Here is a 26,903-nt window from a genome sequence, read left to right on the forward strand (position 1 = left end):
TTATATACTTTGTATGCCATAGCACAGCAAAATTGGCTAAGGTGTCCAGTAGTTGGAAGGTGTCCCAGCATCAAATAACTGTCCACTACTAGTACCTCAAACCAGAAGAGTTAGCTGTCCCTGGCTGTTAGGTTCTGAGGTCACTTTGTTTTATGAATGACTGTCCCAAATGCTGTCCCTGAAATGGAGCTCCTGGAAACGATCATGATGTGAGAGCGGGATTGTCGCTGGTCGTATTTCATATTTATCTTCCTACTATAGTGAATATTCTGTTAATCACCCATGTGGCTCATACACAGCAGAAACTGGGAGTACAAAGTGAAGGGAGATCTGCCAAATCCATTCCAGTACACTGTCTTACAAAAACTAACAATGAATCTTCATAAAAATGGAAAAGTATGGAACAAATGCTTACCTGGATAGGAAGTCAGATACCTCAATGGGGACTGTTTCAGGTAAACTGAGATGTATGGTTAGTCTAGTTTGGGGGCCTAGATCAAGCGGGGAAGGTTATCACTTTAACCGTTACCTGGGAATATACTGAACCAAGGAGGACAGAGTAAAGCACAGCTAAGGGGAGGAATGTGTGGACTATATAAGTGAGTAGAGCATGCATCAAGCTACAGAAAGGCTGATAAAGTACGGGATCATTATCCAATTTAGGGAAAGGCTCAGAACACAGAGTGAAGAGTATGTGGCAAGCATATACGTACAATTGGAAGCTAAGTACATGAACCCTCAGCGTGAAGTAGGATAGAATAAGTTTTAACAATACCAGGAACTAAATAACTTATTTGTTAAGATGCTACATGGGACAGGCAGTCCACTAGGTATCGAATCAGCACAGCTACTGGGTGAGATTTGCATTAATCTCTCCATGACACAGATGAAAAATATGGAAATAAAGGAGGGGTAAGAAACTATTAGAGGAAAAAGCTGGAATGAAACCCAGATCTGTGTCACTCCCAAACACAGGTGCTTTCTACTGTTCCTCTCTGACCACCATTTTCCTTTTATGTGGAACAAGACTGCTTATAATTTATGACTTAAGAGCAACCCTGAGCTGTCTATCCCAGTATTTTTAACCTCCCTCTCAAATTTGACCTTTATACTGACTCAGGCTTGGATTTCAAGCAGTTAAGTCACTTGACTCTATGTGGGAGAGGGGTCACGTTTCCTCACTCCTTGAGGATCTATGCCTGTTTCAAACTAACTCCATCTTGAGGTCATTTATTGAAATCTCTACTTTCTGGTAGAGTCTGGATTGCTATCAGGCCCTTGTTCCACTACTGAGCTTCCTTGTTTGGGGCTCTGGACCAAAGAAATCTAAGTCTCCTTCTCAAACTTTTGCACTTAAAATTTTTGTTAAAACTAAAATCGAATCCTAATTACTGAGCTCTGTATGGCCTCTGGAAGAAAATTCCTTCCTCCCCCCGCAATGACATAGAAAAAGCACCATAAAAAGATAGCAAAAGAATTCTTAAACTATTCATCATTTGAGACCTGAACTTAACTTTATTCTACTCTTGAAACATCTGATGTCTCACTTCATTGCTACATCTCCTATTTCTTGCTTTGCTTTTGTTGGGATTGGTATGATTTTCCTGGTTATGACTGAGGCTTCCCCTTGATTGTATTTTTCTCCTGGAATCCCCTATAAATTGGTGTCGCTCTGTGGGTAGCACATTAATACAGTTTGTTCTAGCTTCACAGACCCAATAATCCCTGAGCAAATGCAACAGTATTCAAAATTAATGCTTCCAATTGAGAGACTATGTATAATTCTTTGACTTTAACACCAAGAAAATTCAAATTCAAATACCACCGTGGCCCAAAAGAGCTTCAACTAAGTTGTGTCTGCCTATATCTAATGGCCTGAGGAAAATGTTCTTATAAAGAACAAGTAGGGAGTTGAGGATTGAGCCTTGTCTGTATCCACATAAAGAAAATTAATGAAACTATAAACTTTTAGGGCATATGACCTGGCAGACTGTAGATAGAATTCAGTCTCCTCAAAGACTGAATGATGATATTATTAAACAACATCTGGCAGAGACTTTAAAAAACTTCACCCTTTTTTAGGTCTTCATTAACGATGGAGGAAAAGCAATCTTCTCTTTCATAAATTTAAGCAGGAACAACCACCTTGATGGATTTCATGGGCCTACTGGTGGGCTGGCTGACAGATGGGTAGTAGGAAAAAAAACCTGCCTCTGCCAAGCTTGGGGCTGCATACGGACCTTGTCCAAGAAAGAAAAGCAAATTGTCCATGTGCGTGATTTGGAGCCTTACCTCAGCCATTTCTATGCTTTTATGGTAAAAATAATCTCATTCTCATATAATCACATGTAATTTTATTTTTTTGACCATTTACTAACTGTGTCACTTGTTGCTTACTCTTTTTGTCACATAATCATCGTTCAACGTTGGACAACGATTGGAATCTCTTTGAGCCTATGTTTTAATACATATAAAATCAGAGGATTGAATTTAATCAGACTGTATCAACCTTGGCATTATTGATGTTGTGAGCTGGGTAAGTCTTTGTTGTGAGGGGCAGTCCTACGCATTGTAGGATGTTTAACAACCTCTCCAGTCTCTATCCACTAGATGCTAGTAGCCCACCCCTTCCCTGTTGTGACGAAAAAGGCTCCAGGCATTACCCTGGGGGCAAAATCGCACCTGGTTTTGAACCGCTGCATTAAAATGTCTCTCAGTTCCCAGCCGCTTTGTATATTCTGTCATCTTCTGTGGCCTGGAGAAATAGTCTTACTTTTTTTAAAGATAAAAATGATTCCTAGGATGATAGTTCAGGATAAGATGAGGATAAAGGGAATGGTGACCGGAGCTTACAATTAGTAATACATGATGCTCTGGAAAATCTCGATTTTGTCATTTGCTTCCTTTTCACATGAAGCTTATTTTCTTATTTATAGAGTAATATTGTTCACTACTATATTAAATTACAGAAGTATCCTGAAACAAAAGTCAATCTTATTCAAATAAGCAAGGAAAGTCCCATCAACAATCTGGCATATTTCTTTGTAGGCTTTTTTGTCAAGAATGACCTAAGTTCTTCAATAAAGAAACTTCAGTCATACTTATTGGACTTTTGAATTTGTTGGTAAACTTACTTGAGAAAATTGTTCTTATGGGGAAATATTTTGTGCAATTTTACAGTATTATTTCCACTGAACAGTATAATAATTTATACTGAGATTGCCTACGTTTAAGCTTCATTTTGATGTCGTTGTGAAAGGAATTCTAAATACTTCCACTTTCTTGCAGGTTTAATGCTGCATTCGGCTTAATTTGTATAGTACTTACAGGTATCATCACTTCTGGTGATTTGGATGTTACGTTTCTTTAGAGTCCCGTAGAAACATCTTCTAGACTTTTTTCCTTTTCTTTATGAGTCCTTCACGTGTGCTCTTCTATTTTGACTTCCTTGTTCCCTAAATTAAGTGAGTAGCATATTCTTATCTCTTGTATATTGGAGAGTGTCTTTTTTGTTGTTATTAATGTGTAAGAGATAAGTTGACTGACTATAGTCTCTAAAAAAACGCATCATTTCCCTTCTCATATTCTCTATAAATTACTTGTTTTCTGTCTTTAAGTATCTTAAGATGGGATCTGAGGTTAACTCATTTTTTCTGCAGAGATATTAATACTCGAAGGATTTTTTTTCTTTATTCATCCAATTCAGACTTTTTTGGGGGGCAACATCTAGATATGTATTATGCTTTATTAATTTTTCCTGCACTATATTGAGTTCTGTACACATAGGTTTCACTTTGTTTTTTTAAGCTGAAGAATATTCTCTTTGGTTGTGAAGAGAATTATAGAACTTTTGTTCCATCTTTTTGTATTTCTTCCTCAAAGACACTGTTCCAATTACCTGACCCATGTGGTGGAGGTGGAAAGCGAGGGGAGAAGTAGGGTGACCATACATGCCAATTTGTCTAGGTCAGTCTTGGCTTATATCAGTTGTTCAGTGTAAGTGTTAATTAAAATTTTAATATTCTCTCTTAAAAATGTCCAGTTTGGACTGTTTTCAATGCTATTGGCTGCTTACCCCAGGCTGGGTATTACCCTATAATTAGTAGGTGATGAAGCTCCCTTCCTGCTTCATTACAGCAACAGGGTAGGAAATGATACATGCAGGGCAAAGAAGGGGCATGTTGTTGACATATTTGGAGGAGAGAAAGTGGATAGCTATCCCTGGCTGTCTTCCATTCTGAGTCATTCTTTCCCTTCATAGCAGGGCAAAGTCTTTTAACTATTGAGTACGTCTTTGTGATCCATTAACCTTTTCTCACATTTAGAGTCACAATATACAGAACGATTGAAAATGAAAAGATAGAAGGAAAGGTGGAGCAGGCAAATGGCAGCTAAATGAAAGTTGAGTACAATTGTAATTTCAGATAAAAAAAGGACCTGAGGCAAAACTTGCCAAGGATCAATGAAAATTACTATATACTGATAATGATCAAGAATATCTAAAGTTCCTGAAAACGTATGCAGTTAACAATATAGTCTCAAAATATATAAAGTCACAATTTAGATAATAGTGGGGAGATATAGATAAAATACCAATTGTAGTTGAAAGATTTTAACAAACTCCTCTCAAAAAATGATAGATCAAGAGACAAATAATAATAAAAATTAATCAACTCCATATGCCTATAGAATTTTACACCAACAAACACAGGCTACACATTCTCTTTAACACACATGCCACAATCACAAGCATTAAATTTATACTAAGGTCTTAAATTAGGTCCCCTGGAAACAGAATCTGAGGTAGAGAGTTGTATGCAAAATATTTATTGGGATCTGCTCTTAGGAGATATGCCTATATGCCTGTACGTATATGAGAAGGGCAGGACTAGGCAGAGAGGAAGATGACCCACAGTTGTTTCCCAGTGAAGCTCAACCAACCCTAATGGGAGCTTTGAGGTTGGGAAGGACCTTCAGAGTTTTTCCAAACTGAGGTAAGGGGATATTGTATGTCACTGGCTGCAAGATGAGCCAGGGAAGGGGCACAACCTTGCCAGAGGCATTTCCCTGTATCTGAGGGTGATTTCCGGTAAAGGACATGCTGGGAGCCATTAGCAGCTGATATTACCAGCAGCTGGGGGATAGGTGAGTCAGCCTTGAGGAAACCATCTGGACAGAGCACCACAGCATCCATTACAGCCAGATCACAAAAGCCTCAGTACATGCAAAAGAATTAGTGTTGTAAAGACTGTATTTTCTGGGAACAAGACAATAATGCATAAAAATTAAAAATCAGTAACCAAAGAAAAGCTTAAAATCCCATATGCCTTGAAAGTTAAAACAAAACAAACTATGAAATTATCTCTTGTTTAAAGAGGAAATCATGAAGATAAAATGATGAAATACTTAGAACCGACTGACCATAAAGCACCACATGTGGAAATTTGTGAGACGAATCTGGAGCAGTACTTGTTAAAAAAAAATTGAAACTTTGACTATGTTTATGAGGAAACAGCAGTGACTGAAAACAAGTGAGCAAAGAGTTCAACAAAATAAGCTAGAAAAATTGGAATAAACACAAAGAATCAGGAAAGAAATAGTAAAGTTAAGGACAAGAGTCAAGGAAATGTGGAATAAAAACAGGTAAAATTAAGAAAACCAAAACATGGTCCTTTGGAAAATCCAAAAATATTGATAAGCAACCCATGTGGGAAGGGAGGAGGTGGGGGACAAGAGAATGTAAGATAGAAACTGTCTCTGTTTAAAAGAGAACAGATTGACAAAGGGGGGAATAATTACATCCATGTTAAGTAATCACTATCAAAGAATGTTACAAAGTATTACTCAATAGATTTGAGAAGTGAAAAGGACAATTACAAATAATTGACACAAGAAAAAATAAAAAATGTAACAATGAAGAGGAAATGCTATCTTTCTCACAACAACCTTCACACACAAATATTAGGGAGTAAATATTTATCTAATATGAGTTCTAGAAAATAAAAAAATAGGAATATTACTTAACCCATTTTATGAGGCTGATACAGTCTTGATCCTAAAATTGAATAGGACAATATGAAAAAAACAAAAAGAATTGAATCACCCTTAAAATTACCTGCAAATATCTTAAACAAAATACTACAAAACCAAACCAACTGGGTTAAAATAAATATACTTATCAAATAAGTATATAACGATGGCTCAGCTTTAGAAAATCTATCAAGCCCAAAACATGGAAAGTAAAACGATACAGTCAATAGAATAAATAATAGGAAACAATTTGTGACAAATATGGGTGAGAAATTTTTCTTAAAAACAATTTGAAAAAGACTAGCCATGAGGGGAAAAACTATGATAGAATTTATTACAATTTATATTAATATTCTTCAGGAGAACAAATGACCAATACCACAGATTCTGAAAAAAGCATTTGAAAAATTCCCCGCTTACTTATGATGGAAAAGACCTCTTACAAAACTAAAGAGAAAACTTAGTTTGATAAAGGCTGAAGAAAGCCTATATGGGGCAGAGTGGATTTAAAGTTATGAGTCCCAGGAATAAAGAAAAATTCATCCAGGGAACAGGTAAACCACTTGTGAAATGTGAATGTTAGCATGTATAATACTCATGTGCTGAAAAGTTTATAGAGACTAGAAGTACAAATAAAAACAAAGCTTAGGATAGCAAAAACTCTAAGAAATAAAAGACATTGTATACTGGGGTGCCAAAAAATGTATATAATAGTAAAATAAGACTGGGTCTTATTAAAGCTGATTGTCCGGCTAGGTCTTATTTTTGGGGAAACACGGTTTAAATATGAAAAACAAAAATTGATCTCAGACACATAATAATGAATTGAAGATAGACGTTTGAAACTGTATGAGTTGCTACAAGTATGTAACTATGAGATCTATGAAAAATATAATTTATTGAAATTCAAAACTACAGGTAACAACACTATATATTTTTTTCAGAAAGAGCATTCACTGAAGACAGTATGATGACTATGAATGAAAGGTGGCTATGGCTAGAAATTCGTGATAAAAGAGAACTTGAAAGAAAATAGTCATTGAAATTAAAAAAACTCGGTGTGTTTTTATAACAGCAAATTAAACAGTTTCCTCATAAAATGTAGGAAATAATAGTAACAAATCTCATTAGGTTGTTATGAGGGTTAAATGAATTAACGTATAAAAAGGGCTTCAAAGAGTGTTTGGCACTTAGTAAACTGTTTAAAGTGTTTGCTATTAATTATTAGTTTGCTACTTATTATTAATTGAAGACTCACTAGACTTGCAGGTAGAAGAGAAGTTGCCAATCTTAAAATATGTAAACAATACGTAAGTAAAACTAAGAGATATGGAATAGAGGCCAACATACCCCTAACAGAAGTTCCAGAAGTAGAGAATGTGGAATAGGCAATATTTGAAGAGATAATAGTGAGAGATTAAAAAAAAAAAGATATATATCCTCAATTTGCAAATCATATTGAATTTTTAGGAGGATGAAAAAAATCCAATATAGGCACTTCATAGTGAAACTTCAGAAACCAAAGGCAATGAGAAAACTGTAATTTTAAAAAGCAGGAAAGGAAAAGTCAATTACCTACTGAGGAGCAAAATTTTATTTTCTTCAGTAAAAATTGATGCCAGAAGATGGTGAAACAGTATTTTTACATATTAATGGGAAATTACTCACCTAGAATATGATACTCAGCTAAACTTCCTATTTAAGAGTAATGGTGATAAAGATATATTTAGATGAAGACAATATTTTTCTCATTCTCAGACCAGAACCGACAGACCAAGGACTTCCCAGGACTCTCTTATTAGTTGTTGGACCGATAGTACTGAAGTATTGGTTTTAATGTTTGCTTGTTTTTCTCCAAATTTTCTAATGAATTATTTAATTATATTATTTTATTATCCAGATTCATTAAAAAGCTCTATTGACTTTAATAAATTCCCTCCAGGCAAGAAATTTAGCAGCAACCTTTTAAGACCAATAAAATAGAAAAAGGAAAACTTAAATGGACTTCATCATGAACACATATTCCAGTCCTCACCAGTTCTCACTGCTTAATTATTTGACTCAATTACTTACCTTCATCTCCAATCTCACCTCCTCACATTTTTCTTTTTGCTCATTATGTTCAGTTGCGTGGACTTCCAGCTATTTCTGGAACATACCAAACTTGAACTCATCTTATATCCTATCTCTCTGCCTGGAATACTCTCTCCCATGTCTTGCAATGCCCACCTGAATTTATTTCTCATCTCATTATTCAGCTTTCAGCTTACCTCTTCAGAAATGTTGTCTTTGTTCATTAACCCTGACTGGAGTAGCCACCTAATATTTTTTCAATTACACAATTTTTCTGTCTTTACATTTCAACTTGATGACAGTAGGCACCCTACTTGTTCACTACTGTACCTGTAAAATATACAATAATGTTAAATACACAGTAAGTACTCCATAGTTACTCACTCAATACACAAATTAATTAACTAAGCAAATTGCTATACGAATCTAGAACTAATGATAACTTGATTTCTAATGTGCAAATAATTTCTTACATTTATTATTTTATTTAGCCCATATGGCACTCTGTGGGGACGGAGTTCCAGAGAGCAGTTTCTAGGCTCTCAGCCTTGTGTGGGGAGCTGCTGGCTCGAGTAGTGAATGGCCATCAACTGTGATTGGTTGGCCGTCAGCTGTAACTGGTTAGCCAATTGGCTACCGATGTAACTATGGGGCTGCGTTGATTGGTTGATTGGTTGGCAGGCAGAGAAGTGAATGGCGGACTGCAGATCGCATGGCTACTACTGTGTGTGTCTCAGCCCAGCCGCCAGAGAGAATATAGTGGTATGACTCCCCTACCTATGGCTCCATGGATGTTCCTTTTTGGCCTCACCATATCTTGCGTTCTTATGTGGGGAGCGGGACCAGAGGCCCCACAGGCCATCTCACAGGCATACACCTTAGGGAAAAGATCAAAGAGAATAAAATGAACAAAGACCACCTATGTTGGCAGAGTTATTAATTATCTCTATTATGCTGAAGAAGGAATTAAGAGTTAAAGGAGTTAAATGATTTACTAAGATCACATACTGGTGGTGAAGAGGCATGTGGTAGGCAAAATAATGTTGCCACTGCCAAAATCTGTGTGGGCTCAATCTAATTTCAGGAGTCCTTAAGAACTTTCCTGGCATCAATCAAGGTCAAAAGGAATGTGACTGTGAAAGAATGGTGGTAGATGTTAAGACATTTGTGGCTTTGAGAATGGATGAAAGGAGCCACAAGACAAAATGGGGCAGCCTCTAGGTCTGGAAAGTCAAGGAAATGCATTCTTCCCTGGAGCCTCCAAAAGGAACACAGCCCTGCTGACATCTTGATTTTAGCCCAGTGAGGCCTGTGTCAGACTTGTAATCTATAGAATTATAAGACGATAAACTAGTGTTCTCTTAAGCCATTAAGTTTGTGTTAATTTATTACAGCAGCAATAGGAAATGAATATAGGGCTGAAACCAGAACTCAGATCAGCTGACTCCTGGTTTGGTACTCTCTCCATTACATTACAGATCATCTTTAGAAATTTGAAATTCCCCTAAACTCAATGGCAAATAGATTAAGTACTAACTGAATAGTGCCGTAACAGGGAAATGTCTCCTAAATTTGATAGATTGTAGCACCCATATGTAAAGTATATGTGACAGATTCTCTAAACTGTTAGTTATCTTTTTTTTTTATTAAAGTTTATTGGGGTGACAATTGTTAGTAAAGTTACATAGGTTTCAGGTGTACAATTCTGTATTACATCATCTATAAATCCCATTGTTTGTTCACCACCCAGAGTCAGTTCTCCCTCCATCACCATATACTTGTTCCCCTTCACCCTCATTTACTACCCCCCACCCCCCTTACCCTCTGGTAACCACTAAATTATTGTCTGTGTCTATGAGTTTTTGTTTCTCATTTGTTTGTCTTGTTCTTTTGTTGTTTTGGGTTTATATACCACAAAAGATAATGACACCATGAAACAAGGTTATATAAAGCATCTAAGGATGAGATGGAAATCTCCGAAGTATGTTTTGAATAAACTTTATTTGAAGCCATTTATCATTCTCATATTCATCATAATAAGAACAGAGCTCCATTCTTCTTATAATCAGTAGCATTATAATATATAGCATTATTCTGAAGAGCAAGTCAAACAGCACTTTTTGTGGGGAGGAAGGACAGGCGTTTCCTTGCATTTTTATGCAGCCTGTAGAAGATAGGCTAATCCAATAAGGAAAAGAAGAAAGAGACTAGAATGAAAGAAAGACCAAGAGGGTAAGGAGGAGATATACTATGAATAAAGACACAAAAGAGTATAGTAAAAATATTTGGGCAGAACTATTCCTACATTACAAAGAATTGTTGAACCCAAGGTAGCTAATGATATGAAATAATGCATAGGTATTTGGCTAATGTTGGATGGACTGGAGCTGGTTTATGCTTACCATACTCCTGAAATAAAACAAAGCAGTTAACATGGTTTTAGGAGGATTTTTTTTTTTGAAATGTGAAAACTCTTTAAATGATATGTAAATTAAATCACATTTAGTTGTATGATATTGTTTCACTGAACAGAAGAACAGGGTAGAAAAACATTTAATAAATACATAACTATTGCTCAATAAATATTTAGAATCCTTGAAATGAGGTCTTTTCCAGAAAAATCCTGAGATGCACAGTCACAAATAAATTTAAAAAAAAATGAAAGATAATATTTGTGATCTGAGTGAGGTCGAGTACAAGATTCTTTAGTTTTATTTACACATTTTAATACAGATGCATTCCACCATCCCTGAATAGGACATAGGATGGTGTGTTTATGTTGGAAATTATTTCTTTTAATTATTATTTTAAAATATGTCAGGACAAACAATGCAGTTTATGTATTTACAAGTTAACTCCAATCTACACCTCAGCAGTTGTTAGTTAAGATTTGAAAAACCCAGTGAAGGTGTGTTTAATTGGTACAGATAGCACCTTAATCATGATTACACACTCTCATATGTGATGTTTATAGTACACAACAATAGCTTTATCAAAATCTACACAAGGTTTATTAACTAGAATAATGAATGGTAGACATACCTTTTTATTGGAGAAATAAATGGTGTTGAAAATGAGCAATGATAATGGCATGTTTGGGCAAGTGGGGTGAATCTACTGAAAAGAGATTAAATATTATCTCACTTTTGATAAAGCAAGTGATATACCATACCATGTTTCATTTAATCACTCAATAAATGCCTGTAATCTTATGAGTTGCTTATTCTGAGTCTGGCACTGTGTCAGGTTCTAGATTGCACAGATGAATAAACCATAATCATCACACCTATGAAACTCAGTGTCAAATAAAGCTACCATTTTGGGGAAAAAATAACACAGAAAACCCTGCCTTAACTTGATGAGTAGGTTCCTTCAAATATCAACTCATAAAAAATAAGGTAGCATTATTGAAAAGTTTCTGAATGAAAGTCTGCACAGAGCTACCCCTCCTTGCATGCTAAGATTCAGCCTATATTTTTTCCATCACGGTTGAAATTTGAAGGAAACTAGTGGTGCTTGTCTGTTCCACTTAAATGAGGATGGAGACCAAATTGGTGTCATGCCATTCCTGGACACAGTCAGTGATCCAAAAGGCTCCTAGCTAGCTTGGGTTAGGAGCTCATTCTACTTACAAATCAGGGGCAGCTGGGCCCAGGGAACACTAGAAAATTGGGTATCCACTGACTACCCCCTGCACTGCTTCCCGAAGGGGTTGCCTGTAGTATCTCTTCCCAAACTCCATTCTTTTCCCCACGCCAAGATTAAATGTTAGCTTACTTCCTGTCCCACCATAAGAATGGAGGGCAGGTGAAGTAACTAATTACCAACCAAGTAATATCCAATTTCTTATTGTGGGGAAATATATATTGAATTTTAATTTAAATTTAAAATAAGTAGTGCAGTAGGAAATGCACAATAAAGCAAGAGCACAATTCCATAGGCAGAGCCTCCCTAATTTTGTCTGGAGGAGTGGAAGCCTGTAGAAAGGGGACTGCAGCTGAATTTGGACTCGAGTAGGTGTGCAGTAGGTAGAAGACAGGAGGGTGCAGAACAGAAAACCTTTCACAAGAGGAGGGAACATTATACAAAAGCAATCATGTGGCTGGAGCACATCCTCCCAGGAAAAGAAATGTGTTTATTTGTGAGTTTGGGAGGAAAAGAGGGCAGTTAAAGCAGTAAAGGCAGGTTGAAGGTACATTGTTTTGAAGGGTGCAATGTATTGGCATTATCCTCTTTCCATGGAGAGCAACTCATCCTTCTGTGCAGTTTGGAGTGGGGAGTTTGAATGGGAGGAAAGACTAAAAGCATGTAGTATTCCTGGGCAAAGATGATAAGAATCTGGATTAAACTGAATGTATCACATATTTGGTAAGTTTGCCAGATTTAGAAAAATGAATCACACACACAAAACCAAAATGCCCAATTAAGTTTGAACTTCGGGTAAACAACAAATGATCTTTTAATATGGGTACGTCACATACAACATTTTAGATATATTAGAAATTTATTTGTTGTTTATATAATATTCAAATTCAACTGGATGTGCTATATGTTATCTGGTAACTCTATTATTAAGACAAAGAAGAAAAGAGTTTATAAACTTGGTCTTTGGTCTAACTTTACCTCTGAATAAAGCAAGTCCTTTCTTAAACTGTGGGACTGTAAGCAATTCAGACTAAATTGCATTGAAATCTTCTGTGCCATTTGAATGTAATTAATTCTGGTATTGCTTTAGCAATGTTCCTTCCTTTGAAAATTTTGGGAGCTTTTTTAGTCACATAAATGCATTCTTCCCATTCTTTCTAAAGTGTTCTCTCTTTGTTTAATTGCAAACATAATATTTATTGAGAATGGATTGCAGGGAAAGCATAATAGTGCCAACACAGTTGACAGTGCCTTAGGCTGTAAAAGTATAACGTATTTCTGCGGGCTGAAATCCATTTTCACTTTGAGTATTTTTAGGGGGAGTGTACACCCACACTGCCATGGCTGCTTCAGAACTCAGGAGTGATTATTTCTGTTTGTGTAACTCTGCAGTCATATACCGCTGAAGTTTTTCTTTTAATTGTATGTGGTTTGGTATGTAGCTTTATACCATAACCAATCAATTTGCAAGAGCTTTCTGAGGCTGTGAAAGAAACTAGCATTTACTGATGATTTACTAAGTACGAGGAAGCATGTTACATAGTTCTCGTCCGCTTTAACTGCATCTGACATCATCACTGGGAGGAAGATATTATTAACTCCACTTTAAAAGTAAGGAAATTGGGTCTCAGAGGAAGTAAATTGCCCAAAGCCACACTACTTGGCAGAGTAATATTTTGAGACTAGGCCCTTATTAGTACAAAATCTTAGTTCTTTTGGATTATGCTAGAGCAGTGTTTCTCATTTGGGGTGATATTATACCTCATGGGACAGTTGGCAATGTCTAAAAACATTTTTGATTGTCATAAATGAGGGGAAAATGCGATACTGGTATCTAGTGAATATAGGCCAGGGATGCTGCTAAAAACTCTACATCACATAATAGCACCCATAGTAAATAATTATCAAACTGAAAATATTAGTAATACTGAAATGGAGAAATCCTGCTCTAGAGTACAGAATTGTACCAAATGCTATAGTGAAACAGATTTAGAGTTAACTTACAAAATCTTTCCCACAATCTAATTTATCCCAATGTGAAACAGGCTTGGTGCAAGACTGAATTTCCCATCACTTTAAGTATCCAAATTCAGGCTGGGCAAATACCAACTAGGCCTATTGTTAAGGAGCTTCAGCCAATGGGTGATAGTATGGAACTGATAAACTCTAAGCTATTATGATTTTTCTATGTTCTAGATTATCTGTAAAGAAATAATTTGTAATTTATTTATAGAACACATTAACTAGGTTGAATTTTTTCATGTTTTTATTTAACCTAGCTTGGAGTAAAATCGAAAAAATACAACGGTGTGTGTGTGTGTGTGTGTGTGTGTGTGTGTGTGTGTGTGTGTATCTATCCATCTATCTATCGATCGATCGATAGATGGATAGATACACACATACACACACACACACACACACACGAGGTCTGACAATTAAGTTCTTGAATTTGTTGTAACGATGTTGTTAACCTTTTTTTGATATCAGAGGGATTATTCATTATGAATTTGTACCAACTGGACAAACAGTTAACCAAATTTGCTATTTGGAAGTGCTGAAAAGGCTGTGTGAAAAAGTTAGACGATCTGAACTTTTCACCAACAATTCATGTCTCTTGCATCACGACAATGCACCAGCTCACACAGAACTGTCTGTGAAGGAGCTTTTAGCCAATAAACAAATAACTGTATTGGAACACCCTCCTTACTCACCTGAGCTGGTCCCCAATGACTTCTTTCTTTACCCAAAGATAAAGGAAATATTGAAAGGAAGGCATTTTGATGACATTCAGGACATCAAAAGTAATACAACAACAGCTCTGGTGGCCATTCCAGAAAAAGAGTTCCAAAATTGCTTTGAAGGGTGGGGTAGGTACTGGCATCAGTGCATAGCTTCCCAAGGGGAGTACTTTGAAGGTGACCATAGTGATATTCAGCAATGAGGTATGCAACACTTTTTCTAGGCAAACGTAATTGTTAGACTATATATATATCATAAGGCTTTGGAAGAATAAAATGATGCTGCTAAATCAAAATCAGAAATAATTATATAAAGTAGAGTATTTTAATAAAATGTATTCCGAATTACACATGCCTGTTAAAATGTAAGAAACTGAAAGCTATCTGGCATTCAGCATTCACAAGGGCCTGCCTCTGAACATCAATACTCCAAAATCTTTATCAATTTTCCTCAATTCCTCCCACAGCTACCTCTATCCAGACATTATTGTCCTTTGCTTGGAATATAGCTACTATCTCCTCTCTCATCTCTCTTGAGGTTAGCTTAAGAAATTGATCATTTCCTTTATTCACATCAAAACTTGATAGTTATTACTCTTTCAGTAATGCATTGTACAAAATTCACTTCAATAATAGAATTATTTTGCTCTAGCTTGAGTTACAAAGTTTAGTTCATTGTCTGTTACTAGCAAAAGTCTCCACAATAGGGTGATTCAATCTATGGCATTTTATATTGAGTCTCTTAGAAAATGTATTCATTAAATTCTTGTTGGTTAAAGCTTTCCTCAATATAGCTGATTATTTGGTTAGCTTCAGAACCTTGGCATTATTAACATAGATAAAACACCAAATTAAAAGAAGTACTTAAACAAACACCCCTTTACTAATCAAATATTGTAGAAACATGAACTAAGTCTTAGAAGAACAACAAGTAATACAACCACAGTTTCTGATTCCAAAAGCTGTCTATAAAAAATAAGAGGGAAGGAAGAAGCACTTTAGGACTGTAGAGTCAGGACTTTTGAAAATCTACTCCTCCATAAAAAAATGAGAACACGGGCAAAAAGAAAAAAACAAAAAACACATTAAAATCAACATTTTCAAAAATGGAAATTAATCTGAGGAGAGTTTATTCAAGAAAAATGACTAAATTTCTGTAAGAACAGCAAGCTCAGAAGCATATAACTTGCCATATTACCAGTCCTCAATTACCAGCTCTGTGATAGCATTAAAAGTAAGCAGATTTGCAGTCATGGTAGCTGTGAAAACCAGCAGTGTAGCAGCCACTGGAGATGTGGAATGGATTTGAAGCTCCCAAACAGCCTCATCTTCAGAAGATTGTCATTATTTCATGTGTCCTGCAGCTTCCTAGAAAAGCTCATTTACAACACTTGCCTTTATTGGACCTCGTTCAAAGCTCACTCAGTGATGAAAGCCGTATCTCCAATGCTTTTGCTTTAAAAAAGTTGTTGGCTATAGTTTAACATAACACCATAGCTGCCTGAGATAGCAATACATGTTGGAGCAAACAAAAGGTCAACCAAAAAACATAAGAGGGAAATTTAGGGAATGAGATTTCCATAGACGGTTTTGAAAAAATTCCAAAATATCCCTAAGGATTCTCAAAGTGTGGTCCAGAAAGTGCACAAGGTAAACATTATTTTCATAACAGTAGTAAGATATTATTTACAATTTTTGCTCTCATTTTCTCATAATTGTGCAGGGGAGTTTTTCAGAGTCTGTGTGATATGTGATGTCATAAAAGATTGAATACAAAAGTGGGCAGGAAAATCCAGCTGTCCTGTATTAATTAGGCAAGATATTAATTAGTTTTAAAAATATATAAATGTCACCCTTGTCAATATTTTTTTGAAAATATAGATTTTTTTCACAAAAATGTTTGTGTTCATATGTAATGGGTTTATTATTGTTATTTTAAAATGTTTACAAAATATCTCTGTTAAAATTTCTCATATACCAATATCAATAAATGTCAGTCATGTATATAAGTGTTTTAGGGATCTCAATAATTTTTAAGCATGAAAAGCGATCTTGAGATCAAAAAGCTTGAAATTATAGTGAGATAGCATATACACTTATGAACATGAAATGTATGTATTATTCATCCTTATAAGGCCTGAGTCTAGCTTAGACTTAGTAGTTTTTTACCTTTGACAATAAAAGAGTCAAGTTGAAATAGTTAAGCATAAATTGAAAACCTACTTTAATCACCCATGTGATTAAATTTGAATCACTCTGTAATGACTGACGTGGAGCTTAACAATGGTCCTTGGTTTCTTTGTTGAGTTTTGAATGCACTTACCAATAAACCTCAAGTGTTTAGTACTTAGAATAGCATAGAAGCTGCCAAAATGCAATACTCATGATGATCATTTTTGAAAAACAAATATGTTATACCAAACTCTAACAAAAGGGCCATGAAATTCCAGTTGAAATAATGATGACAAACATTGAAGGTAACTACATACTGGTTGACTTCCATCTTTGTCCATATAAAAGGAAATAGCCATATTTGATGCCAATTTTCTTATGATTTTCCAAGTCTGATTCACTCTCTACTAAGACATATGTGAGTACCTAAAACAACATATGAAAATATTAGTGGCTAATTGTAATCATCATTATTATCTGCTTTGTTTGGAAGTAAAATAAACACACATGGCTCTCCAGATTAAACCATGACTAACAGAGCTTAAAGAATTGCTACGTTGCCATGGATGGTGACAAACTACAAAGGACAGTCCAGAAATTTAGACTTTAATGTCTGAGGCACATTGGATAGTATGCTAAGGAGATAGTTTGTTTTGTACTTCTTGAGTATTAGACTATAAGTAGATCTAGAAAATTTGGTTTATGTTAATTATTACTAGAAAATAGTTTATGTTAACAACTCAAAAATCTCCCAGTTAAGATCAGAAATAAATAACATAAGAATGAAATGAAATTCTGACTTGTTTCCCTTCAGTTTGGTGCATGGACTTAGATTTTCACATGTGATCACAAAATTTTGCAAAACTTAGACTGACCTATGTGCAGGGAGACCTTAAATTTGTTTGTGTCTGAGATTAAGATGGCTTCATTTCCATGTTGCACCACATATGTTAGGTAAGTTTCAGGAGGCATAGATTCCAACTTTTGATGATGAAGCTGCCAAATGAACAAAGTAACTATGCTTTCTCTGCTAGTGGGAGTCAGCCACTTATGTCACTCCTCTCCAGAACCACTCCTGCTCACCTTCCATATTCTTGTATATGCTGGATACTTGGAGGCAGCCTTTATATATGGAATGCTTCCAGCTATTTTTCACTAAATTAAAAGAGTTTTTCAACAACTGGGTATGAGACTTCTTAATTTAAGCATTCTTCAATTTATTGGTAGAAATTAAGGAAATAGATCATTTGTGGGCAAAATCCCCAGGAAACCTGAAGTACGTTTCTGAACATTCTGGAAAAAAAAAAATCTGAGAACTACTCATATGACAGTAAACAATTTAAAGTTGTGCCTTGGTGACAGTTTTTCTACTAACAATAGTGTGCAGCTTATGAGGTGTGGAGCTAATATGGAGTAGGCAACACACATTGGTGCAGATCTTGTTAAATAGCTATTAGGATCGTGACACTACAGTTTGGGCTCTTTAACTTGAGAAGATGTACTTAGTATAGTGAACAAAATAACATTTGGGGATTAGATCTAAGTTGAAAGAAGTTCCACAATAACACTTTATTCTAATCAATTCACAAGGCAATACAATGGAGCACAGGTAGCCTTTTCAACAAATGATGCTGGAACAACTGAGCATCCACATGCAAAACAAAATAAACCTAGACAAGAACTTTACAATCTTTACAAAAATTAACTCAAAATGGATCATAGATTTAGATGTAACATGCAAATGAAACTATGAAACTCCTAGTAGATAACATACGAGAAAATCTAGGTGACCTTGGGTATGATAAATACTTTTTAGATATAACACCAAAGCAACATCCATAAAATAAATAATTGATAAGCTAAACTTTATTAAAGTGAAAAACTTTTTCTCTGCAAAATATAATGTTGAGAAAATTAGAAGACAAGCCACAGAGTAGGAGTAAATATACGCAAAAGATATAGCTGATAATATACAAAAAAACTCTTAACAATAAGGAAACAACCCGAGGGAGATTCAAGATGGCAGAGTAGATAAATGCTGTGCCTGCCTCCTTCCATGAACACATTCAAATTACAACTAAATTATAGAACAATCAAGGCGAAGAACCATCTGAAGTCTAGTTGAACAGGTTTTATAACTAAGGATAGAGAGAAGAAGCCAAGCTGAGACTGGTAGGAGGGGCAGAGATGCAAAAAAGTCCAGCCCCCCACCTTCATGTGGCAGTGCAGAATCAGCAGGGATATCTCGGCCACAGAGGTTCCCCCCAGAGGAGTGAGGGACCCCAGCCCCACACCAGGCTCCCCAACCTGGAGTACTGATAGTGGGCGGAGGAGCCCCCACAATATCTGGTTGTAAAAAGCAGTGGGGATTCCTACCAACTGGGTGGGACTGAAGGTTTCTGTATATTAAAATATTTAAATCAATAATTATTATTAGGTTGGTGCAAAAGTAATTGCAATTTAAAAAGTTAAAAATAATTGCAAAAACTGCAATTACTTTTGCACCAACCTAATAATAATAACCTTCCAAAACAGAAAGAACCAGGCCCAGACGGGTTTACCTTAGTGTATCTTAGTGAGAAAGCCTTGAGTTTCTCATCAAGTATGATATTTGCTGTTGTTTTTTTGAAGCTAGTTTTTGTCACATTGAAAAAATTCCCCTCTATTTCTAGTTAACTGATAGTTTCTATGATGAATGGTATTAGAGTTTGTCAAATGCTTTTTCTGTATTTATTTATATGATCATGTGATTTTTATTTTTTAGTCTGTTGATGTGATTGATTTCATGAATTGCTTTTCAAACGTTGACCCAGACTTGCATACCTGAGATATATCCCACTTGATCATGGTGTATGGTTTTTATATACTGTTGTATTCAATTTTCTCATGTTGTTGATTTTCTAATTTCATTGATTTTCTAATATTGTCAAGGATTATTGCATCTATGTTCATGAGAGATATTTATCTGTAGTTTCCTTTTCTTGGAACGTTTTGCCTGGTTTTGGCATTAGGGCAATTTTGGCCCCCTAGACTGAGTTAGGAAGTATTACCACTGCTTCTATCCTCTAAAAAAGACTGTACAGAATTAGAATACAGTGGTACCTCGGTTTTTGAACATAATCCATTCCAGAAGACCGTTCAAGTTCTAAAATGTTCAAAAACCGAGGCACAGTTTCCCACAGAAAGTAATGCAAAATGGATTAGTCAGTTCCGGACCTTTAAAATCAACAGCTAAAACTGCAAAGTTAGCATGAATTTTACTCTCTAATGATACCATAGACCCATAACATTTACAGCGTTTGTAAACCGAAATGTTCATAAACGGAGAAGTTCAAAAACCGAGGTATCACTGTAATGTCTTCCTTAACTGTTTGGTAGAATTCACCAGTAAACCCATCTGGGCCTGGTTCTTTCCGTTTTGGAAGGTTATTAATTATTGATTTAATTTTTTTAATAAATAGAAACCTATTCAGAGTGTCTAATTTTTCTTGTGTGAATTTTGGCAGATTGTGTATTACAATGAATTGGCCCATTTAATCTAGGTTATCAAATTTATGGGCATAAAGTTATTCATAGTATTCTTTTATTATCTTTTTAATTTTCATGGTATCTGTCATGATTTCCCTGCTTTCATTGCTGATATTAGTAATTTGTGCTCTCTCTCTCTCTCTCTCTCTCCCTCTCACTCTTCAGTTGGCTTGGGCAGAGGCTTATCAATTTTATTGATCTTTTCAAAGAACCATCTTTTGGTTTCATTGATTTTCTGTATTACTTTCCAGTTTTCATATTCATTTATTTTTGCTCTAATTCTTATCGTGTCTCTATTTTTGCTTGCTTTGGGTTAATTTCTTTTTTTTTCTAGTCTCCTAACATGGGAACTTAGATTGCTGGTTTAGATGTTTCTTATTTTTTAATGTATGCTTTCAGTGCTATGTGTTTCCCCTCTAAGTATTGTTTTCACTGCCATGGGCTGGATTCAGTACAGTGGTACCTCGGTTTTCGAAAGTCTTCATTGACGAACATTTCGGTTTATGAACACCGTAAATTTTATGGATCTATGGTATCATTAGATAGTAAAATTCATGCTAAATTTGCAGTTTTAGGGATTGATTTTAAAGGTATGGAACGGATTAATCCATTTTGCATTACTTTCTGTGGGGAAACCGTGCTTTGGTTTTCGAATGTTTCAGAACTCAATCGGTCATCCAGAATGGATTATGTTCGAAAACCGAGGTACCACTGTATTTCCTTTCTCCAAAGTTGAAGGCTAGAGCTGACTTGCAGTTGGGTTTTTCTCTTTCCCCAGGTCATTAGGCTTGATAATATTCCAGAGATTAGGCTCTCCTTAATTAGTTTCTATTGAAGACAGACTTTGTTAAGAAGAACGGAGGATTCTGGTATCTTTCAAAATGGTCCCTTTTTCCTCTCTCTGTCAGAAGAATGAAAGGATTTTTCTCTCAGATTTACTGTGGGAACCCGGTCTAGCTCCTGGAGGTAAATCTCACAAAATTGTTGGGGGTTTTTATATGACTGATTCCCCCTAGAGTTTTTATTAGGTTGATGCAAAAGTAATTTCAGTTTAAAAGGTTACAAAACAATTGCAAAAACCATAATTACTTTTTCACCAACCTAATAACTCTCAGACTTATTTACACTAAGCCTCCGGTAAACATCAATTACTATAGCATTTGTTCCCATGGCAGTTTTTGTTCATGAGTCTCTGCTCTGGTAAATTGTTCTTTTCTGTATTTGCCCGTTAGTCTCTATAAAACTGGGGGGTAGGAGCTTGCCGTGTCCTCACCTCTCTTATGAATCCTAGAAGAGTTGTGAATTTTTTAGTTTGTTCAGCTTTTTACTTATTGTTAGGATGAAGTGGTGGTTTCCAAGTTCCTCACATGCAGAGTGGAAATGGAAAAGTGGAAGTGCAGCTTATAATTCTGACCCCTTGAAAGATGGCCTTGAAGTTGCCCTGAAAGTGAAAAAAAAAGCCAAGGATTAAAGGTCCCATGGGAATAGAGATGTAGCTATATCCTAGCTTTACCAGCTCAGTCCATCCCCAAACTGACACCACCCTCGCCACCAGCTGAATGCAACACATAAGTGAACTCAGGCAAACCAGTAGAAGAATTGTTCAATCAACTCACAGAATCGTGAGAAATAATACATCATTGTTGCTTTAAAGCTATTGGGTATTGAGTTATAATATGGACAACTGGAAGATATATTGTTACCTACAAGTGGGACGTAATAGGTAATGGATATATTCTGATAGATCTATCTTTTGACTGAATAATCACGTTACTTGAAAAAGTGTATTAAAATAGTCATTGCCAAGAGATACTGAAACCTCATGTATTTCTAAATCTTATGTAAGGCATTAGGGTATTCTATTACATTCTTTTTCTTTTTTTCAGCTTTATTGAGGTATAATTGACAAATAATATTGTAACACATTTAAAGTGTACAGCATGATTATTTGATTTCTATATACATGTGAAAGGATTCCCACCATCGAGTTAATCAACACACCCATTGCCTCACATACTTACATTGTTTTTTTTTTTGGCGGGGGGGGGGGATTGAGAACATTTATGTTCTACTCTCTTAGCAAATTTCAATTATATAGTATAGAGCTATCAACTACAATCACTGTGTTATAATTAGATCCTCACACCTAATTCATCTTATAACTGAAAGTTTGTAGCCTTTTGCAAGCCTCGCCCTATTTCCCCCATCTCCTAACCCTTGGCAACCACTTTTGTACTGTTTCTATGAGTTTGACTGTCTTTTTTTTTAGTTTCCACATATAAGTGATACCATGTAGTACTTGTCTTTCTCTGTCTGGCTTACTGGCTTATTTCATTTAGCATAATGCCCTTTGGGTTCATCCATGATGTCACAAATGGCAGGATTTCCCTTTGTATGGCTGAGTAATATACGTATAATATTTCTTTATCCATATCTATCCATTATTGATAGCCACTTAGGTTGTTTCAGTATCTTGGCTCTTGTGAATAATTCTGCAATAAACAAGGGAATATAGACATCTCTTCATGATAATAATTTTGTTTCCTTTGATAAGTATGTACCCAGAAGTGGGATTGCTGGATCATATGGTAATTCTATTTTTAATTTCTTGAGGAACATCTATACTGTTTTCCACAGTGGCTGCACCAGTTTTTATTTCCACCAACCGTTTACAAGGGCTCCCTTTTCTTTACATACTTGCCGGCATTTGTAATCTCTTATCTTCTTTATAATAGCCATCCTAACAGGTGTGAGGTGATATTTCATTGTGGTTTTGATTGGCATTTCCTTGATAAATAGTAATATTCAGTACCTTTTTATATACCTGTTGGCCATTTGTATGTATTCTTTGGGGAAAAGAAGCCTATTCCTGTCCTTTGTCCATTTTTTATTTGGGTTATTTGATTGTTTTGCTATTGAGCTGTGGGAGTTCCTTGTGTATTTTTTATATCAACCCCTTGTTGAATATGTAATATGCAAGCATTTTTTCCCATTCTATAGATTGCCTTTTAATTTCTTCCATTTTTTTTTCTTTTTTCTTTGTTTTGCTGAGCAGGAGTGTTTTTATGTAATTATTTCTTTTTCTTTTTTCTGACCCCTAATCTACAAGACCATTTTTATTTTCTTCATTTCTTGTATATTTAGGAGTTTCCTTCTAGCTTTTGTGTGAAAATATCTGTTGTAAATTTCTTTTTCTGGGTCAGCTTATCATATCTGCCCATATTGCCTTTCAATGTTCTCTCTGATTTCTTATAGGCATGGAAGGTTTCTGATATGCATTAGCCCCCAATATCTTCTCCACCCTTCACTGGTTTAATACTTAGAAGCAAATGAGCCATTAAGATAGTAATCCCTGTTCTTACTCTTTTTTTGCCCTGAGGCTCGTTAGCTTGTATTTCCTTTTACTGAATCTAGTCATTGCTTTCATCAAGTCAAGTTATTGTAAATGTCTTTACAGTTGTTTTTTTTTCCTTTTTGAAGCTCACCATTCTGACTTCATTTTCATTGACCCTCTGCTTCTGTCTCATTGCCAGACATAATTACACTTCTGCTTTGGGATAGATGAATGGTTAAAATTGCTGTCTCAGATGCCAGAGCCAGCCTCTACTCCTTATTATCTATGTGATCTTGGTTAAGTAATTAACCTTCTACTCTGTGTAATAGAATATAATTGTAGTAATAGTAACAAAAATCCATTTATTAAGCACTCAAGTTGGGTCAGGTACTTCTTTACAAAAACCTATTCAGTGTTCCATACCTTGAGTACTATTATCCTTCCTATTTCACCGATGATAGAAATGAAGATGAGATATATGGATTTACTTACATTGGAGTTGTTGAAAGTACTATGGAAATGGGTTTACAATGTCCCATGTTGCATAGGGAACACATAAATTGTATTTGATTAAACCAGTCGAAAGCAATACTTTGAAATTAAGCAGCATTATTCAGTGGCTAGAGACCAAGCTGCCTCTGGGACAGGGGGAAAAAAACAAAAACAACAACAACTTGGATAATGAAGTATCTAAAGTGTATATCTGACCACAAATATTCAAGCATCCCCTGGCACGTTCTTCAGGACCTGAGTCTGGTAGGTGTCATGGCACAAAGCTACCTTTGTTGTCTGGATATATTTGCTTTAGAGGTTCACAGAGTAGGAAGAAGCGCTAGAGACATAACTCACTCACTTACTTCCTATCCCAGGTAGATACCATATTTGTGAACTCTTGGCCCTACTCGCCATTATTCCCAGGAAGGCATAGTTTATAGTCAAGAGACCTCTCATTATAACCCCAGAACAAAGCAAGACACTTAGTTGGTCCTCAATACAAACTTGTTGAATGAAATAACAAATGAACTCCAGGCCTGTGGACAGACAACTTGAATTTCCATCCCAGTTTTTTCTTCTGCTGAAGATGTAATTTATTTATTTATTTTTATTTTTTTGGTCATCAAATGATCTTTAATTGAAATATTTTCCTTTGTAGTTCTTAGTTAGCTGAGCGTTCCACTGCACCACTGTTGATGTCACCTATGATGTCATGCGGGTGGTGGCCATCATCATTGCATCCCACAAAGTGGGCTGTCCCCAAGATCTCTTCAATGGCTCCAGAGAGTTCTCTAGCTAAAGATCAGTGTTGCCTGCCTCGGTTTGGCAATGTTGACAATCTCATCAAAAGTGATATTTCCACTGTGCTTAATGTTTTTTTGCTTCTTTCTCTCTTGGCTGTTCTTGGAGGGCCTTGATGATCAGAGCAGAGCAGAAGGTACCACCTCAATCTGGGCCTCTCTGTTCTGAATGGTCAGTTTCACTGTAATTCTCAGACTCTGGCATTCACTGGTTGCCTTAGTGATGTCATCACCAAGCTTTTTAGGAGACAGACCCAGGGAGCCACACTTGGGGATCAGGGCAGACATGGCACTGACTTCCCCACTGGTGCACCTCAGGTATATGACTTTGATCTTGTTGGGGTGGAACTTCGGTGGCATGGTGTGAGACGAAACTGGATTCAGATCAACTGAAGAAAGTTGCACTGTGGCCTCCTCTGAGCAGAAGGCCAAAGACTGTAATTTATAAAGGTTGTTGGGTCTGCTTCAAAGGGACGGATAGACTATTCCCTGCTTTATCCCAATAATAGTCTGACCATAAAGATTAAATGAAATAATAAATGTGAAAATGTTTGTGAAATTTTTAAATGTTTATTATTAGTCAACATGAGTTTTCACATACACGGAGCTTTTTAACTTGCTTCATTACCATGACGAGTCCCATCAATCTTTGCCTGCATTGCTGCCTCTTATTTTCCTCCTTTGAAGGACATTCTCAGTCTATAATCTGAATCCTACATTATATGATATCTTTGCTACATGTCTTACAAAAGAATACTGTATGTCATGCTGGTTATTGTCCTGCAGTTAAAAAAATTCCATAATAAAATAAATGATTTTTTTATCAGTTGTCATCTAGAAAATATCATTATGGCTATTGAAATTAAGGCAAAGTTTAGTGCTATTGACTGAGACGCTAAAAAAATTCCCTGCCTTTGAATGTCTGAAGATTTTTTTTACAATTTTTACTAATACTTGGGGACCTCTATTCTCACAACCTCCTTTTCTCTGGTTCAAGTCTTTGTGCGTTTTTGTTGTTGTTTGTATATATTTTTGTTTTCCTGGCATCCACCTGAACCCAGTAATAAACACCTCTTTGTATTTCCCAAAAGAATATCTTCACACAAAAATATCAGTGAGCAATGCAGAATTTACTTTAGATATTTTTAAGGGAGCTTAAAAAACCCCTCTTAAGCAATTTTGTTCTGTAAAACTTTCTTTGATGCTGCTACTTCCAAGAAGTCCTGTTTCTCTCACCCTTTTCTCAACATTCTTATACCTTTTTGATTCCTCTCTCTTTCCTGCTTCAAATGCACAGCTCCTTAGCCACCAGAGTTTCACATTCTTCTTCAGTTATGCGGAGTAGTCTTACGTCTTTTCTGAATCAATCTTGTGGCAGCCAACACTTAGACCATATAGATCGGGCTCAGAATCCAGAAGGCCTAAATTTCATACCATGCACCTATCAACCCATTTTTATGGTTAAGATGGAACTTTTTCCCTGAGAGAAACTCTTACAACTAAAACTTTCTCCATATCATTACTGGTATCGTTCATTTTGAGTCTAGCAAGCTATCGCTGTTTTTCCATCGGGATTGGAAAACAGATTGGATATGAACAGTCACAGAGCAGGAAAAAAGGTTTATTGATTATGATGTTAATGACTTATCGACACTTAACTATGTCCTCGGCATCATTCTGAGGGTTTTAGTTTAATTACTCATTTAGTCTCTCAATAACCCAATGGGGTAAGTAGTAGTATTTTTATTTTTTATTATTTATTTATTTTAAAATTAAAGTTTATTGGGGTGACAATTGATAGTAAAGTTACATATATTTCAGGTGTACAATTCTGTATTACATCATCTATAAATCCCATTGTGTGTTCACCACCCAGAGTCAGTTCTCCTTCCATCACCATATATTTGATCCCCCTTTACCCTCATCTACCCCCCCTCCCCCTTACCCTCTGGTAACCACTAAACTATTGTCCGTGTCTATGAGTTTTTGTTTTTATTTTTAAAGATGAAAGAAATGGAAACAGATAGGGGTTAAGTAGCTTGCATAAAGTCACAGATTTAGTAAACGGCAGAGCCATCATCAAACCGA

At 35.9% G+C, this 26,903-nt stretch overlaps 1 pseudogene; it reads right to left on the reverse strand.

The window, feature by feature from the left end:
• Positions 1-24,676: 24,676 nt before the first annotated feature.
• LOC117031192 (60S ribosomal protein L12-like) lies at positions 24,677-25,234 on the reverse strand (annotated as a pseudogene).
• Positions 25,235-26,903: the final 1,669 nt, after the last annotated feature.

This window comes from Rhinolophus ferrumequinum, chromosome 11, assembly GCF_004115265.2.
Source record: "Rhinolophus ferrumequinum isolate MPI-CBG mRhiFer1 chromosome 11, mRhiFer1_v1.p, whole genome shotgun sequence".
Taxonomy (NCBI): Eukaryota; Metazoa; Chordata; class Mammalia; order Chiroptera; family Rhinolophidae; genus Rhinolophus; species Rhinolophus ferrumequinum.